This window comes from Pavona decussata, unplaced genomic scaffold (assembly GCF_977016875.1).
Source record: "Pavona decussata unplaced genomic scaffold, jaPavDecu1.1 SCAFFOLD_28, whole genome shotgun sequence".
Lineage (NCBI taxonomy): Eukaryota > Metazoa > Cnidaria > Anthozoa > Scleractinia > Agariciidae > Pavona > Pavona decussata.
The window spans coordinates 2,585,001-2,602,825 of record NW_028145451.1 but is presented as its reverse complement, the minus strand read 5'-3'; the positions used below and the strand labels follow the sequence as shown (position 1 = coordinate 2,602,825).

Sequence of the window (17,825 nt, the reverse complement as noted above, 5' to 3'; positions counted from 1 at the left end):
TTTCAGGCGGTTATTGTTACATTTTTTCTCATAAAGTTCTATGTTACTAATAAAAAAAGGTAATTTGGATAACAAATCTCGTATTAGAGGTTGTGCTATATACTATCGCTGTATGTTTTTACTGGTTGCTTGTATTTCGACTCGCCCTTCACAGCTCGTGACAAGTACATCGATACTGCCCACACGATCAAAACAGATATTAAATATTGAGTTGAATTCTTAAAAAGGAAGTTCAATTTATTTTTAGACAAAACATTCTCATGCATGACCTTCAAGATTTTTTCGATCCATTGTTGTTTAGACCCAAGCTCCTCGTAATCATAAATATTTAAAGCACGTAAACTACAGTAAAATAAATGCAGACAAACAAAATAAAACCCTAGTTCGGAAAAAGCGAAAAACAACTGAAACTTGACAAAGATTCAGCCTTCTTATCTAACACCGGTTTCGGTTCTTGAGCATAGAAGTTGTGCGAATATCGAAAAGAATTCTTACTCTGTGGAGGCTTTTTAAGAATATCTCGATTTATGCAAAGCAGGAACTTTTTCACTGAACCTGCGCTTTATTTTAACTGTTTTGAAACATAAATATCTTAAAATCAGAGCCACTCATGAAACTCAATATACATTTAGAATGTTTTGCTATGAGGAAAGACCTTTTAAGAGAAAAGAGAAAGTGTCAAGTTCTCTTTTTTTTTCCAGAGATATTGATGAAAAATGCGGGAATTAACAAAGTCAACCCGTAAAAAATTGATTCATTATTTACTTGAAAACCTTCTTACACATTTTTTTATAATTTCGCTCGATTATCTCGAAATCTAGTCGCACACTTTGTGACGAAACGTTTAAGAAATTTAACTACTCAATCTAGACAGCTTGCGAGACTGTTCAAAATGAGAGGCCTTGAGCTACCGCTGCTATGGTAACAGTTGTTGATTTGAAACTGAAGAAAAATTAACTTTCAGTCATGTTGATTGGTGATGTAATATGAAGGATATCGAGGATTATCTTGTATGCGAGATTGTAATCTGAAAACGTCCACCCTAAGTCCAAGAAAACTGCTGCGAGCCTCACCACTGTCGCAGGAGTCAATAACAACAACACTTTTTTTTGATATGCTGGTCCCGAGACGTCCGGTGCCGGTCAATGAAGACGTTTCCGCCATATTGAAAAACTACAATGCCCAATCTGCAACCGGAATTTCCATGGAATAACCCCACACTTAATCTTTTCCATGGCTTGAGATGGGCCACTCCTACTCTCATTTCTTTGTTTGGCACTCCCCTAAGTATCGAAAGAAACCTTTATCCCCGTGCACTGAGTTTAGATTACAGTAACATCGAAGATTTGTCGTCTCACATTTTTCGCGGATACTTGCATCTCCTTTTTATTACAAGAAATGAATTAAAAGCAGTTTTGCCATCATGTCTCCGCAACCTAGAGGGACTAGAGGTGCTTGTCCTGTCTAATACCAAGTTGGTATCATTGCCTGAAACTCTGTTTCACGGATTAACCTCTTTGCGGCACATTTTTCTTGCAAACAAATGTACAACTTCTCATTTCTGAAGCCAAAATTATTTGAAGACTTGAAAGCGTCAAGAGAATTTACTTGAACGATAACAACCTTAATTATGTTGCAAAGGGATTGTTCGGCTCGCTAAACACGCTGGAATTCCTCTATCTAGAGAGAAATAAGATCACAGCAACTGACGAAAACCCAGTCTACGTTGCGGGAGGTTCACCTCCCAAGCAACCACTTGTCTGCCATTCCCTGTTGGATATTTCGCCTCATTGAAATTGAGGTAATCGATCTATCATTCAACCTAATCACAGGGCTTCAAGGTCTTAACAAAGCAGTAAAAGGAAGTACACCTCTATTTAACATACATATCAGCTCCATGTATGTTTAAATTTGGAAAACAACAATATTGCGACGTTAGGACCTGCCTGACAGTTTGTGAGAATATTTGATTTATACTTGTAATAAACGAATATCGAATCTTGTAGTGTTTTCTTAAACGTTTTATTGGTCGATAAGGTACTGGTACAAATCAGTTCACTTCTATCGCATTCTCGCATACAACTGTCGTCGAATTTTAACTCGTAAATCGTATCCTAACTCATCGCATCAACCACGTTTTCACGTGAAGAGGTCATCACGCCATAAAAGGACAACCTTATGTTCACTGTCAAAAATGTCAACCACACCATTCTCACAATACCAAAATTAGAGATTAAGTTGACTGGAAATCCGCTAACTTGTGACTGTGGGATGTCCCGTTTTATAAAAAAAACATTTAAGAGGGTTCCGCATATAGTTAAGGGAGAATGGAGATTGTTGGCCTCATGAACTACAAAATAAATCGATTCTGGGAGTTAGAGAAAATCAGTGGATGCATAAGGAGGAACCAGAAAACTGTCCTGCTGAATGCATTTGTCTAAAGCGTTCTTCAGATGAAATTATTGTTGTCAATTGTGAGGGAAAGAGTCTCGCAAAAGTACCAAGCTCAATGACACAAAGTCTGATTGAACTCAACTTAAGAAACAATGAAATATATGGCCAGTCAAGTTCCTTTCTTTATCGACAATGTTTCTTGAAAAGAAAAAAAAGATTAAAATAAAAAGGTTTTAGATTTGGCTCAGTCAATAGCCTATCTGAGATTTTTAGTTGTGGCACCTTGCCATGGTTTTGATCAGTCAAGATTGGATCTCGTCGTTATCAACGTACCAGAGGATGAAAGAGGTTAAACCAGTTTCATTACTCAAAGAATAGCATATTCTTATTGTTGGATGGATAAAAAATTAGTAATTCTTATAGGTTTTTTTCGATAGTGAGGATTTCTTTTTCTTCTCTTAACAAGGATTACAGGTAATTATTTTGGGTAGACTTTGGTGTCCAAGTACGGACCAGTTTGGCTCGAATAAATTATTTTCTATGCCTTCTGGGGTGTGCCCCCCTTTTGTTCCACAAAATCAGTTGGATAGTTTACCTTAATCATATTTAAGAGAGAACGTCTTAGTCAACTACTTCATCGAACTCAGGCATATTAAGGCATGGCTTAAAGCCTAATTTGCATAAAATCAGAAAACAGTCGTAACATTTTGTAAATTAAACAAAGAAATGTCAAACTTGGCAATCAGATAAAACTTGATAATGCTGATTAACGTCTGAAATCTTAAAAGTAAAACAAGAGATATAAAACAAACTATAGTCAAACCTTTTCGGGTGTCATACTATTACACCATGAAAGTTCATTATCAATTAACCTAGTATAGTGGTATCTGCCAGTGTCATCCCTATTAGAAGTTATTAAGTCATTTCTAATGTCAAGTGACCTTTTCCCTTAATTGCAGGACTGTCTTTTGTTGTGGACACGCGATCAAGGCCGTGACATGTAAACGTATGACACCAAAGGATATTTAATTCTATTCCATTTTATATACCCCATTTGGCTTAGAAGATCTTTAACAATCAATGATCATTTCCAGGTCACTTGACCAAAATGCTCGTCACTCTGAGGCAAATATCAATTAAGGTCCTTAAGGTGGGGCTCTACCTGCATTTGAGTGAAATTTGAAGAGGTTTTAAGAATGGATAGAAGAAAGAAAATGATTTTTGAAACACTAACAGACAGTTGATACCCACGCAAGAGCACACCAGGTTGCTAGTGGACTAACTTGGTATCCGTCTATTAATTATTAATTTCAAATTCTAATTTTAAAACTTCACTAAATTCTCAACATTTCTTATTTCTTTTAATTTAACCAATCCTTCAAGAAAAATTATTTTCTTCCAAATATACCTAAAAATCACCCAAAAATTCATAAAACACCCCAAATCATTGATTTGTGTTATGAATGGAGGGTTTTTGTATTGCTTGAAATGCAAACAAGATATTTGCATTTGACCGATTTTAAGCGGCGTGAAAACGGCTTTCAGGTGTACCCCCACCTTAAGTTTTATATAACTGCCAAAATTGACATCTTTTTTAATTTACAAAATGTTATGATTGTTTTATGCTTTTATGTAAATTCGGCTTTTGGCCCTGAGAATGAATAGTGGAGAATTCAAATCAACGATTCCCTATAAAACAAGGACATTAGCTCCCCGCCCCTCCCCCAAACAACGAACGATTTCTTTCCCAATTCCCCTTCTGTTAGGGTTATTCCCCCGAAATAAACTTAAAATAGTTGCTAAATAGATAGTTATTGTATCGAAATGTTGCGTTATCCACAATTGTTTCTAATATCGCGAACCAAACACACGTGTATTTGATCGGCTTGAAGCAAAAGCGAAACCTGAAGCTATTACTTCAATATTTACAATTCACTGAAATTACACAGCAATGAAATTCCGTGTAATTGAATTGCATAGGGATTTAAAATATTACCCGGCCTTTGATACAAAAAGTTTTTAATGATTTCCTGACATTTCATTAATCTTCGAGCAAATTATCGCTTTTCTTTGCACTTTGGCGACTTTTTTCTCATTTCAAACTTGAGAGGAAAAGAAGGAATAAAAGTATTTGCCTCATCCCAGGGTGATTTTGCTTTCATGAGCTGATATTCATATGCACTGTACTCAGATAGTGGATGTCTTACCAAAGAACAATTGTAACATTTGTAGCGTTACTCACAATGAACAACAAATGAAAAATAGTCGTTTTCAGTTCAGTGCATAAGGCAAATTGCTTCAAATGAGGACTAAATCATCTCGGATCATCGCTACGAGATAAGGAATACTTCATTGTACACATAAGCGTCATAAGGGGTGTAATGTCGTTTGAGAGATTGATATCAAGTGGTTAATCGGGAGGAAGGAAGCGAGAGGAAATAGAATAGAAACAAACTTTTATTTTGGGAAATTGCGAGCAATATAATCGACTTCCCAAGCAACCGACCAGTCTGAGTACTTCAATATTCGTAATCCAACTTCCGCACTTGGTACTGATCGAGAAACGTACAAACCGAGTAGTAGAATGCCGCCATATTTCTCTGGTTTGTTGTTTTCAGAGTGAGAGACAGTTTTGAAAGTTTTCCATACAGCGTTGAACCGGTTTGCTACAGCCGTGCCAGTTTACTATGTTACTTATAAGACAGCTTAGTTGGATAATAAATCTATTATTAGATGTTTTGGTTTGTAATATCGCTGTATATTTCTGCTCGTTGTTTGCATTTCGACTTGTCTTTGGCTCTCGTTCATATACGTCACAGTTAGTAACAAGTTCATCGATACCGGCACAGGGACACCAAACGACAGTTTTCTCTCAGATCCTTTGAAACGTTATTTTAGGCTATCTGGAGTGCTTTTAAAGCTCTGTAGGTTCATTTTAGGCCGCGCTATAATATTTTTATCGGTTCGGTCATTCTAGGGCAACTTAAGTCTTTTCGAAATTACTAGGGCATATTTGTCCATTTCCCGAAAACCTTAGGTCTTATTTCCTTTCCGAAAATTTTAGCTGACTTTTTTTCGGTACTCGAGACGACATTTGTATCAATCCGAAAACAATAGGCCTTAAAAGTTTTCCATACCAGGAAAGTTCGAAGAGAAAATTCCCTTTAGAAAATTGTAGGGGATTAAGGGCCTTCCGAACAGATAATTTACCGAAACGATCCGTTGGGTGCCCCTACCGGCACGGCACCAAAATGTCTTCTCCAAATATTCAATATTGAATTGAGTTCCTGACACAAAGTTCAACGTATTTTTGGACAGAATATCGTTGTGACCTTGTCCTTTATGATGTTTTCGATCCAATCTTAATAAAAACTTCCGTTGTGCAGTGTGGTCGTGATCCAAGCGCCGCTTGTGTGAACACACTAGACTTTATATCCGGTGGACTTTACTTCTACTCACTATTTTGGACACTCGAAAAGTTCTTCCTTACATTCTGCGATAACAAATGTTGTCATCCTGTTGACAATTTTGTGAGGGCTTCCTTTCCATGTGACCAATCATAACGCAGGCCTGTGAGAAAGGAAGTTGCTTACAATTATAAAGCGAATGTGCCTCCAACAGTTGCCGTATTTTGATCAGTGAACTTTGTTACTTCAGTTCACACGGACAAGGTAAGGCGATATTAGAGTTATGACTTGTTATTTACCATAGTGGCTTTACTGGTTAAGGAAATTTAGCGAGATGATATAATAATGTCCTAACGCTAGTTATTAATTTGACGTCAGGACAATGAATATTTTTAAATCCCTAAAAGGGATTGGCGTCGAGTCTCAAAAGAGGTTCATAATTTCCCTGAGTTCGTAGTTTCTCTAAGAATTAAAGTTTTCACCAGTTTTAGGAGACTTATAAGTAACTCCTAATACTGAAGGTGAATTAAAAATTCGAAAAGAATAGATCCATTAAAGTAGTTTGTGAATTAATGTCCTCCCTAAATTATTTTCGTCTTACACTTAATTCTCGGGTACATTTAGATAGACGCCAGCGCCACAAGACAAGAATTCTCTTCCATTTGCAATATTCTGCTGTTCAGGGGCCGGTTCCTGAAAGGTGTAATATCTCTATTCCAGGGATAAATGTGCCTTATTCCAGGAATAACTTTTCCCCCGGAATAAATTCTGTTCCTGGAAGAAGGAATAGCACTATTCAGGGAATAAATCTGGGATAAATTTATTACACCTCGCGAGGTGGTAATAAATTGCTATTCCAGGGATAAATCCGCAAAAACAAGATGGCCGACATGTTGTTGTTTGGTCGTCTTGCTGATGCAAGACGAGCCAGACCGCGGCGTTTTAGGCTTTTTAATGCACAATTGGATGAATACTTAAGCGAGAAAGACGTCAAGTCAAGATTCCGTTTTGGTAGAGACTCCATAAATTACCTTGCCGATTTGTTGTCCGATGATGTAGCGAGAAACACCGCTCGTAATCACGCACTTTCGCCACTTGTTCAAGTTCTTGTAGCCTTACGTTTCTTCGCATCTGGAAGTTTCCTAGAGGCAATCGGCGATACATTCGGGCTACCAAATTCCGCGGTCTCACGATGCATAACTGCAGTATCACAGGCTCTAGTACGCCGTCAACATATGTTCATTGTTTGTGTGTCAGATCGGTGGAGAAAGATGAAGTCTTTCTCTATAGCATTGCAGTTTTAATATTAAAACACGAAGGGAAACCTTCTGATGTATTAATACAGCTTTTAAAATTTTTAAGATTAAGCCCATGTAGAAAGCTAATTGATTTGTAGAAAACCGTGTCACCAGTAGAACTAGTGAAGATAACTGAACCATACGGAAATATGGGAAGGGACAGACAGACGAAAAGAGGAGTGAACATAAGGCTGAAACCACTAAGGCCAATGAGAGACTAACCGAATAATCAGACAAATACCCCATGTATACCAGCCAAAATGAAAAAACCACACAACCGAAAGCCAACCCAGCCCCATAACCGAAAGATCAGCATAAGAAACCAATTGCACGGTTGAAATTAGTTTGAAAATGGGCTATTAGTGTGTACATCTTTATTAAAATTTTTTATTAAATTTTTCAGTCCTCTGTCCATATAGATATTGGATACGACCGCACGACCGAAAGAATAGCACCAAATGTCAATTTCACGGTTGTTTTTCGAATTGAGGGCTTCTTCGTAAATGTTTTCGTACTGCTTTTAAATGGTTAAATTTTATTCTTTATAACATGTTTATGCCCATGGATAACTAGAAGAACTGGTCAAGCGGAGGAACAAACTGAACAAACCAGAAACGCAAACGAATGAACAAACGGAAGCCCGAGCGAACGAACATCCAAACGGGCGAACGGACGGCCGAATGATCGAGTTAACGAACAAACGGTCCACCGAGCGTTCGCCGGCAAAAACGAACGAACGAAAAACCGAGTGAACGAACCCGCGAAACGAGATGAACAGTTGAACGACCGAGTGGACAGCTCTTTTGTTTATAGTCATAGGTGTTTATATGGATCGATTTTCTGATATTAAAATGCAAACTTAAAAGCGCTTATCTTTTCGGAACGAGTGAGAAGCGACGAGCTTTCGTTCTTATTACTTAATGTTAAGTATAAATTATTAAAAATCTTAGGCACGTATTTTAGTGAGCTCACCAAAAAGATAATTTTAATTATTTAATTTTAATTATTTTGCTTTTGTCACTCCATGCTGTTTCTTTTAAGAAACAGCATAGAGTGACAAAAGCAAAATAAAGCTCCGTCTGCTCAGAACTCTGTCAATCTCGTCTTGGCCGTGCTGAAGAGCCCTTTCCATTTCTGTCTTACTTCGTAGATGGTTCTTTTGGCTACACCAACGGCATTAACCTTCTCTGTAATGGCTTTCTATGTTTCAGTTTTGGTTTTATTAGTAACATTGTTGGTAAACTTGCTTTGCAAGATGCCTTTATTTGCCTCCACGTTTTCTGTAATTATTGTCAACTCTCTGGTAGTAAAATTTGGTTTCCTTTTTCTTTTTTGGCACTGTTTCCGGTATCCTCTTCCGGATCCATGTTTACACAGATACAGAAAAATTTCGGCCTTCACTCCCTTCACAGTGCTTTATCCACAGGCAGCCCGCGCGCGTTGCATTCAATTTCCCGCCAAACCTGTTTGTCATGTGGGAATCCCCTTTGCTGGAAGATTTATTCCTAGAATAGCAAACTTATCCCTGGAATAACTATTCCAAGAATAAATAGTGCTTCCGGGAACCCATTTTTATTCCTGGTATAGTTATTCCTAGAATAGCAGATTTATCCCTGGAATAACTGTTATACCTGGTATAATTTATTCCTCCTTCCAGGAACCGGCCCCAGGTCAAAAGGCTCATACAACCAAGTTTTGTTATGCGAACGAAAGTTGTTTGTGATCTAGTAACTTCGTCTTATCGAGTCGGAGTGTTTATTGGACAAAATACGCACATTAGTCGAATTCATATTAGAGACGGAAAATCGTCTGAGACGGGAAACTCATCACAAGACGGAAAACTCGTCAAATGTGAATCCGGTATGTGACGAGTTTCCTGTCTCAATTTATCTGTCTAACTTTCCCGGCCAAACCGACGAAAAAGTTGGACGAGAAACTCGTCAGCGACGAAAATCCGTCCTTAATTCCTATTAGACGTGAAAATCGCGACCGGATTTCTGTGTGTCCTAGGATTTAAGACTGGACCGAGAGATCCCCCAAGTGCTTCTGGGATAGAAAATCCAACATGGCGTCGAAGCTAAATTTCACATTTCTCGGAAAACTAACACGGTTAACCGTCCTTTAAATTCACACTAGTCGGGTTTGTGAGACGAAATTCCGTCCGAGACGAGTTTTCCGTCTTCTAATATGAATTCAACAATTTATGTACTGTACGAGAAGAAAACCTTAGCGGATGTAAGGAGACTTTTATTAATTTAATTAAGTATCTGCCCTCGCCAACTGCATAAAAGCCAGACTATCATTTAGTGTATAATGTAAGTGTACTTATTTAGTGTATAATGTAGTGTATAATGTACATGTGTACTACTTTTATCATTTATATTAACGTAATGATACAGGACTTCATTAAAACCAGCTATGCTGAACTGGATAATCCCTGTAGAAATATTTTTTTACAACGAAAAAATATTATCATTTATTATCATTTATTATCATTTATTATTATTATTATTATTATTATTATTATTATTATTATTATTATTTTCATCATTTAATTAGTTTTTATCTTGGGGTGACTGACTAGTAAAACCGCCAGAACCTGAGTGGCTCTAACGTATCTTAAAAGCTCCAGTGATCAACACACAGTCTCCTCCCCGTTACCAATGTTTCTTATGGCATTCGATTGGAGAATTCTATTTAACTTCAAGACGTTTTGTCTTTGATGATCCTTTCATTTATTCTCGTGACCTTGTCCTAGAGCAAATAGTCACGTGATAATCAGATGCTGACCACTATTGGCGCTACAATGGTTAATTTGTCTGTCTACTTGTGTTCTGATTCGTTAAAGAAAAATCAAGCAATTTTTAGTATTGGAAGTAAGCAAATGTCCAGGCAACTTTGTTACGAGCTATATAAGCCGTATTTCAGTAATACCAAAGGTTTATTCCTTTATCAGTTGAGTGTCCACGTTTCTGAGTGAACTCGGGGATTCTGCTCTTTTATGTAAAAATAACTCGTAGTGCCTAGATTCAGCCTTAACAAGGTCATAATCACGACAACCCGTTGTCCGACACACTAATTTGCTCTTAAGAGCCTTGAGGACCTTTCACCGAAAATAATCAAGAGCCATCTCTATAAAACATAGTAATACGCTGTTCACTCTAAAAATCGTAGTGGAAAAACTATAAAGTGTTTTACAGAGGACTCAAATGTTTACATATTTTGTAAAAGAATCTCTTAATTTTAAAGCATATACCTACAGTCGAATCATTAGGTTGGCCAAAAATGCAAACAATTAATCGAAACTAATCTTGCTTGAATCCACAGCCTGTAGCACACCAAATCAACTGGGAATTTAACAGCTACTGGATTTATTGAGAGGATGGCTGAATCCTTCCTTGTGCTATTAATCTTTTCAGTAATTCCCTTAACCCATCAAGGCGGGATACGCCAACCACACTGTTATAGAAGACAAAACACTGTCAGATTCGAAACAAAACAAGGAACTGCTATTCCGCCGTTATCAGTTTCCTGTTTCCTGGGTGGTGGTCAAAGGACTGAATTATCGTTTGATATCAGCGAGGTTCTTAATGTCGCAGGAGTTAATAAAAACGAGACCTTTTTTGATTTGTATGTCTTCATTGGATGCTGGTCACCCATAATGCCGAGTTTCAACAATCAAGGCAATGCTGTTAACAAAAACTTTTTGCTGGAATTGAATATCGGGTGGGAATGCAGAATTTCGATGCAAAGTCTTGCCGTCTGGGCCAAGGCAACCTAGTTGTGGTCATTAGTCTTAGAAGTTAGTACACTAATGGATTCATTTCAAGATAATGAAGGTTTTGCAAGCGACTTTAAAGATATTGCTTACCTTAGAACATGGATCATCCCAAGTGTGTTTACTAACCCAAAGATTGTCTGGCCGAACATGGCGGTTTTAAGACTTAAATTAGGAATGTCAATGAAGAGGATTCCGCCATATTGGAAAACTACAATGCCCCATCTGCAACAACTTTTTTGGAGTTTCAGCGGCGTAAAAGAGCCACCAGAATTTCCATGGAAAAACTCCACACTTGATCTTTTCCATGGCTTGAGATGGAACACCCTCAATTTCGTTTCTTTGACTGGTAACCTCCTAAATGTCGAAAGAAACCTTTATCCCCGTGCACTAAGTCTGGATTACAATCACATCGAAGATTTATCGTCTTATATTTTTCGCGGATTCATGCACTATCTTGATCTTCAAGCAAATGGATTAAAAGTAGTTGGACAATCATGTTTCCGCAACTTAGAGGGACTAGAGACGGTAGACCTTTCTTTAAACAAGTTGGTATCGTTACCTGAAACTCTGTTTCACGGATTAACCTCCTTGCGATACATTTTTCTTGCATTTAACAACCTGTCATTTCTTAAGCCAAAACTATTTCAAGGCTTAAAAAACGTCAAGAGAATTCACTTGAATAATAACAACCTTAATTATATTCCAAAGGGATTGTTCAGCTCGCTCAACACACTGGAGTTGCTCCATCTAGAGAACAATAAGATCGCATCAACTGACGAAAACCCATTTCCACGACACTCTGCGTTGCGAGAGGTTCTCCTAAAAAACAACCATTTGTCTGCCATTCCCAGTTGGATATTTCGCCTCAGTAAGATAGAGGTAATCGATCTATCATTCAACCGAATCACAGGGCTTCAAGGTCTTATCAAAGCAATAAATGGGAGAACACATCACCAAAATTATCGGCGCCTTGTAAGTTTAAATTTGGAAAACAACAATATCACGACGTTAGGATCTCCCTTGGAGTATGCAAATATTTTTTTTTTTACCCAAGGATTCAGATTAAGTTGACTGGAAATCCACTAACCTGTGACTGTGTGATGTCGATTTTCGTAAAGGGAACTAAGCTGTCTACCCTGTTTAATCGAGAAATGCGACTACAGGTTTATTCCTGGCAATGTGGTTCGCCACATGAACTACGAAACAAATCGATTCTGGAGGTTAGAGAAAATCAGTGGATGCATAAGGAGGAACCAGAAAACTGCCCTGCTCAATGCGTTTGTCGAAAACGTTGTTCAGATGAAATTATTGTTGTCAATTGTGAGGGAAAGAGTCTCGCAGAAGTACCAAGCTCAATGCCGCAAGGTCTGATTGAACTCAACTTAAAAAACAATGAAATCAAAGACATTCCTCCATATCCTTATTTGATAAATGTGACTGTTTTGCAGTTGACAAACAACAAAATTGACGAACTACGACTGTCTACTTTAAAACAACTAAAACATACCAACACTCTGCTGATTGATTCTAATAAACTGAGAAGTCTACCAAGGGAAGTTGAAACTATGAATTTTACAACATTGGCTCTGGATCAAAATTTGTTTAAATGCGACTGCACGACTAAATGGATGAAGCACTGGCTACTTAGAAACGAGCGGCAAATAAACAATGTTGAGAAGGTGCTTTGTACCTCAGGCCACACCCTTGGACACCCAATGATCACTTTGTCAGATGATGAGTTCATTTGTTCGCCTGTTAAAAACGATACTTTTTTTGATATTGAGGAGAGGAGCTTTCCTACGGGAAACATTTTGGCTGCTATTCTTGGTGGTCTGCTTCTCTTAGTAATGATTGTTGCGATCCTGCTGTGCAAGTACCATGGAGAAATAAAGGTCTTCATGTTTACCCACTTTAACTGGCACCCTTTTGATCGCATAGATGACTCCGATCCAACCAAGATATACGATGCTTTTATATCGTACAGTGGAAATGATCATCAATGGGTCGTGGAAACGTTAAAACAAAGATTGGAGAACCACGATCCTCCTTATAAACTATGCTTTCACTACCGCGATTTCCGTGCTGGAGCACCAATCGTCGAAAACATTCTGAAAAGTGTAGATCAAAGCAAGCGCATGCTGATGGTGCACTCTCCCAGCTTTGCCAGGAGCGAGTGGTGCTTGTTGGAGTTTCGCGCTGCTCATCGTAAAGTGATAGAAGATCGCATGAATTACCTCATAATTATTCTGTTGGATGATGTAAACATGGCTGAGTTGGATGAGGAAATAAAGCTGTACATGCGCACTAACACCTATGTGAGTTACCGTGACAAGTGGTTTTGGCAAAAGTTGTTTTACGCAATGCCACAGCAGCGAGCAAGAGAATCAATGGAAGCAGGAAATGTAGAATCAATCGAAAGCATTAGTACAAATCACAATAGCTCTGTCCAAACATTAGAAGACCAAGGATTGAATTTTAATACTACGGATACGTTGTCACTTGTTCAGAAGTAAGCAAATTTCAAGAAATTCAATCATTCTTGGGCTTTGTAGAAAATGGACGAAAGCGACCTTTTATTCTTTTATTTTTTTCTGATTTCTGCTTCAAATTGTATCAATTTTTGCTCAGACTGACGCCTGTGTACCAAACAATGTTTGCTGGTTATTATTTTCCTCGTCAATTTAAACGAAAGTTATTTTTTCTGGAATATTAGCTATTCGGAATCAATTATATTTTGTATCATTAAAGAACATAAAAGAAAGAACAAACTGTGAAGCAACATCCTTTTAATCCGCCTGTACAAACTATTTGAATTATAAAGTCATTACAAGTATGTTCACTGACGCAAAAATTGTCTGGCCGAAAATGGTTGTTTAAAAACTTTATAGTGCCTCGATGAAGACGATTCCGCCATATTGGAAAACTACAATGCCCAATCTGCAACAACTTTCTTTGAGTGACAGGAGCGTGAAAGAGCTCCCCCGGAAATTCCATGGAATGACTCCACACATGATCTTTTCCATGGCTTGAGTTGGATTACTCCTACTCTCATTTCTTTGTTTGGCACTCCCCTAAGTGTCGAAAGAAACCTTTGTCCCCGTGCACTGAGTTTAGATTACAATAGCTTCGAAGATTTATCGTCCCACATTTTTCGCGGATTCTTGCATCTCCTTTTTATTACAAGACATGGATTAAAAGCAATTGGACCATCATGCTTCCGCAACCTAGAAGGACTAAAGGTGCTTGCCCTGTCTGATACCAAGTTGGTATCGTTACCTAAAACCTCTTTGCGATACATTTTCCTTGTAAAAAACAACCTATCATTTTTAAGGCCAAAATTATTTGAAGACTTGAAAAGCGTCAAGAGAATTTACTCGAATGATAACAACCTTAATTATATTCCAAAGGGATTGTTCGCTAGAATTCCTCCATCTAGAGAGAAATAAGATCACAGCAACTGACGAAAATCCAGTCTACGTTGCGGGAGGTTCACCTCCCAAACAACCACTTGTCTGCCATTCCCTGTTGAATATTTCGCCTCATTAAAATGGAGGTAATCGATCTATCATTCAACCAAATCAAAGGGCTTCAAGGTCTTACCAAAGCAATAAAAGGAAGTACACCTATATCAGCTCCATCTACGTTTAAATTTGGAAAACAACAATATCATGACGTTAGGGTTTGTGAGAATATTTGATTTATACCTGTAATAAACGGATATCGAATCTTGTAGTGTTTTCTTAAACGTTTTATTCGTCGATAACGTACTGGTAAAAATCGTTTCACCTCTATCGCATTCTTGCATACAACTGTCGTCGAATTCTAACTCGTAAATGGTATCCTAACTCATCGTATCAACCACGTTTTCTTGTATACATGCTTTTCAACTGGTCACGTGATAAGGTCATCACGCCATCACAACCTAATGTTCACTGTCAAAAATGTCAACGATACGATTCTCACAATACCAAATTTAGAGATTAAGTTGACTGGAAATCCGCTAACTTGTGACTGTGGGATGTCCTATTTTATAAAAAAACATTAAAAGAGGGTTCCGTATATAGTTAAGTGAGAATGGAGATTACAGTTTTTTTCCTGGCAATGTGGTTGGCCACATAAACTACAAAATAAATCGATTCTGGAGGTTAGAGAAAATCAGTGGATGCATAAGGAGGAACCAGAAAACTATCCTGCTGAATGCGTTTGTCGAAAACGTTGTTCAGATGAAATTGTTGTTGTCAATTGTGACGAAAAGAGTGTTGCAGTAGTACCAAGCTCAATGCCACAAGGCACTGGAAAAATTGAAAATTTACAAAGGCTGTAAATAAAGATTTACAACATGTAAATGATAATTTACATGTTTTGTAAATTTCAATTTACATGTTTGTATTTTGTAAAACAAAATTTACATGAAATTTACAGTCACGTAAGAAAATGTAAATCTACTGTAAATAGCGATTTACAGAGTAGCTTTTCGGGATGATATTTTAAAAACCATGTAAAAAACGTGTAAATTATACCAACAGAATTTACTAAACGTAAGAAACAATGAAATCTATGGTCAGTCAAGTTCCTTTCTTTGTCGACAGTGTTTCTCGAAAAGAAAAATAGATTAAAATAAAAAGGTTTTAGATTTGGCTCTGTCAAAAGCCTATCTGAGATTTTTAGTTGTGGTACCTTACCGTGGTTTTGATCCTTCAAGACGGGATCTCGTCCTTATCCACGTACCAGAGGATAAAAGAGGTTAAACCAGTTTTATTACACAAAGAAGAGCATATTCTTGTTCTTGGATGGGTAAAAAATTATATTAATTCTTATAGGCTTTTTTCGATAGTGAGGGTTGCTTTTTCTTCGCTTAACAAGGATTACGGGTAATTATTTTGGGTGGACTTTGGTGTCCAAATATGGACCAGTTTTGCTCGAATAAATTATTTTCTATGTCGGCTGGGGGTGCGCCCCCCTTTTGTTCCACAAAATCAGTTGGATAGTTAACCTTAATCATATTTAAGAGAGAACGTCTTAGTCACACCTCAGGCATATTAATAAAGGCATGGCCAAAAGCCTAATTTGCATAAAATCAGAAAACAATCACAACATTTCGTAGATTAAACAAAGAAATGTTAAACTTGGCAGTCAGATAAAACTTGATAACCTTAACTGATTCTTACTTTAAAATTTGGCCATTAAACGATGATTAACGTCTAAAATCTTTAAAGTAAAATGGGATATATAAAACAAACTATAATCAAACCTTTTCGGGGTCATACCATTACACTATGAAAGTTTATTATTAATTAGCCTGGTATAGTGGTATCTGTCATTCCTATTAAAAGTTATTAAGTAATTTCTTATGTCACGTGACCTATTTCCCTTAATTGCAGGACTGTCTTTTGTTGTGGACACGCAAACAAGGCTAATTCATTTCAATCCCTTGACATGTAAACGTATGACACCAAAGGAGATTTAATTCTATTTCATTTTATATACCCCATTTGGCTTAGAAGATCTTTAACAATCAATGATCATTTCAGTACAGGTCACGTGACCAAAATGCTCGTCCCTTTGAAGTAAAAATCAATTAAAGTCTTCAAGTTTTATGTGACTGCCAAGTTTGACATTTTTTGTTTAATTTCCCCTTCTGTTAGGGTTATTCCCCCGAAATAAAACTTTAGTTGTTTAATAGATTGCTATTCTATCGAAATGTTACGTTATCCGCAATTGTTTCTAATATCGCAAACTAAACACGTGTGTATTTGATCGGCTTGAAGCAAAAGCGAAGCCATTACATCAATAGTTACAATTCACTGAACATACACTGCAATGAAATTCCGTTTACTTGCATAGGGATTTTATTATCCGACATTTCATACAAAACGCTTTTAATGACTTCCTGACATTCAGTCATACTCTTCGAGCAAATCCTCGCTTTTCTTTGCACTTTGGGGACTTTTTTCTCAGCTTAAATTATGTGAAAGTTAGCCTCATATAAAACTTGAGAGAAAAAGATGGAAAAACAGTATTTGCCTTGTCCAGGGTGATTTTTTTTATGCATGAGCTGATATTCATATGCTCAGCACCCACATAGTGGATGTGTTACCAAAGAACAATTGTAACATTTGTAGCGTTACTCACATTAAACAACAAATGAAAGATGGTCGTTTTCAGTTCAGTGCATAAGCCAAATTGCTTCAAATGAGAACTAAATCATCTCGGATCATCGCTACGAGATAAGGAATACTTCATCGTATAAGCGTTATGAGGAGTGTAATGTCGTTTGAGAGTTTAAAAAGAAGGGGGGAATCTAAAGGAAGCCAGAAGAAATAGGAGAAAACAAACTTTTATTTTGGGAAATTGCGAGCAACATAATCGACTTCCCAAGCAACCGATCTGAGTACTTCAATATTCGTAATCAAACTTCACTTGGTACTGATCGAGAAACGCGCAAACCGAGCAGTGGAATGCCGTGATATTTCTCTGATTAGTTGTTTTCACATGAAAAACAGTTTTGAAAGTGTTTCATACACCGTTGAACCTGTTTGCTACAGCCGTGCCAGCAATCATTTTCATTTTCTCTTGTAAAGTTTACTATGTTACTCATAAGACAGCTTAGATTGATAACGAATCTATTATTAGATGTTTTGGTTTGTAATATCGCTGTATATTTCTACTCGTTGTTTGCGTTTCAACTTGCCTTGGGGACTCGTCCATACAAGTCACAGATAGTAACAAGTTCTTCGATACCGGCACGGCACCAAAATGTCTTCTCCAGATAATCTACATTGAATTGAGTTCTTGACATAAAGTTCAACGTATTTTTAGACAGAATATCGTGGTGACCTTGTTCTTTCTGCTTTGTGCGATCCAGTCTTAACAAAAACTTCCGCTAAGCCCGGGTTGTTGTGATGCAAGCGCCGCTTGTGTGAACATATTGGGCTTTATTTCCAG

The 17,825-nt window shown here is 37.4% G+C and overlaps 1 protein-coding gene and 1 pseudogene across 2 annotated transcripts in view; both read left to right on the top strand.

The window, feature by feature from the left end:
* The first annotated feature begins 10,033 nt into the window (after positions 1-10,033).
* LOC146485101 (protein toll-like) lies at positions 10,034-13,636 on the top strand (annotated as a pseudogene).
* Positions 13,637-17,734: 4,098 nt separating this feature from the next.
* Positions 17,735-17,825, top strand: part of LOC146485100 (protein toll-like) — a 13,933-nt gene continuing 13,842 nt past the window's right edge. For both annotated transcript variants that reach the window (XM_085104043.1, XM_085104042.1), the window contains exon 1: positions 17,735-17,825. This exon is cut by the window's right edge and continues 232 nt beyond it. The gene's annotated coding sequence lies outside the window, so the exon portion shown is untranslated.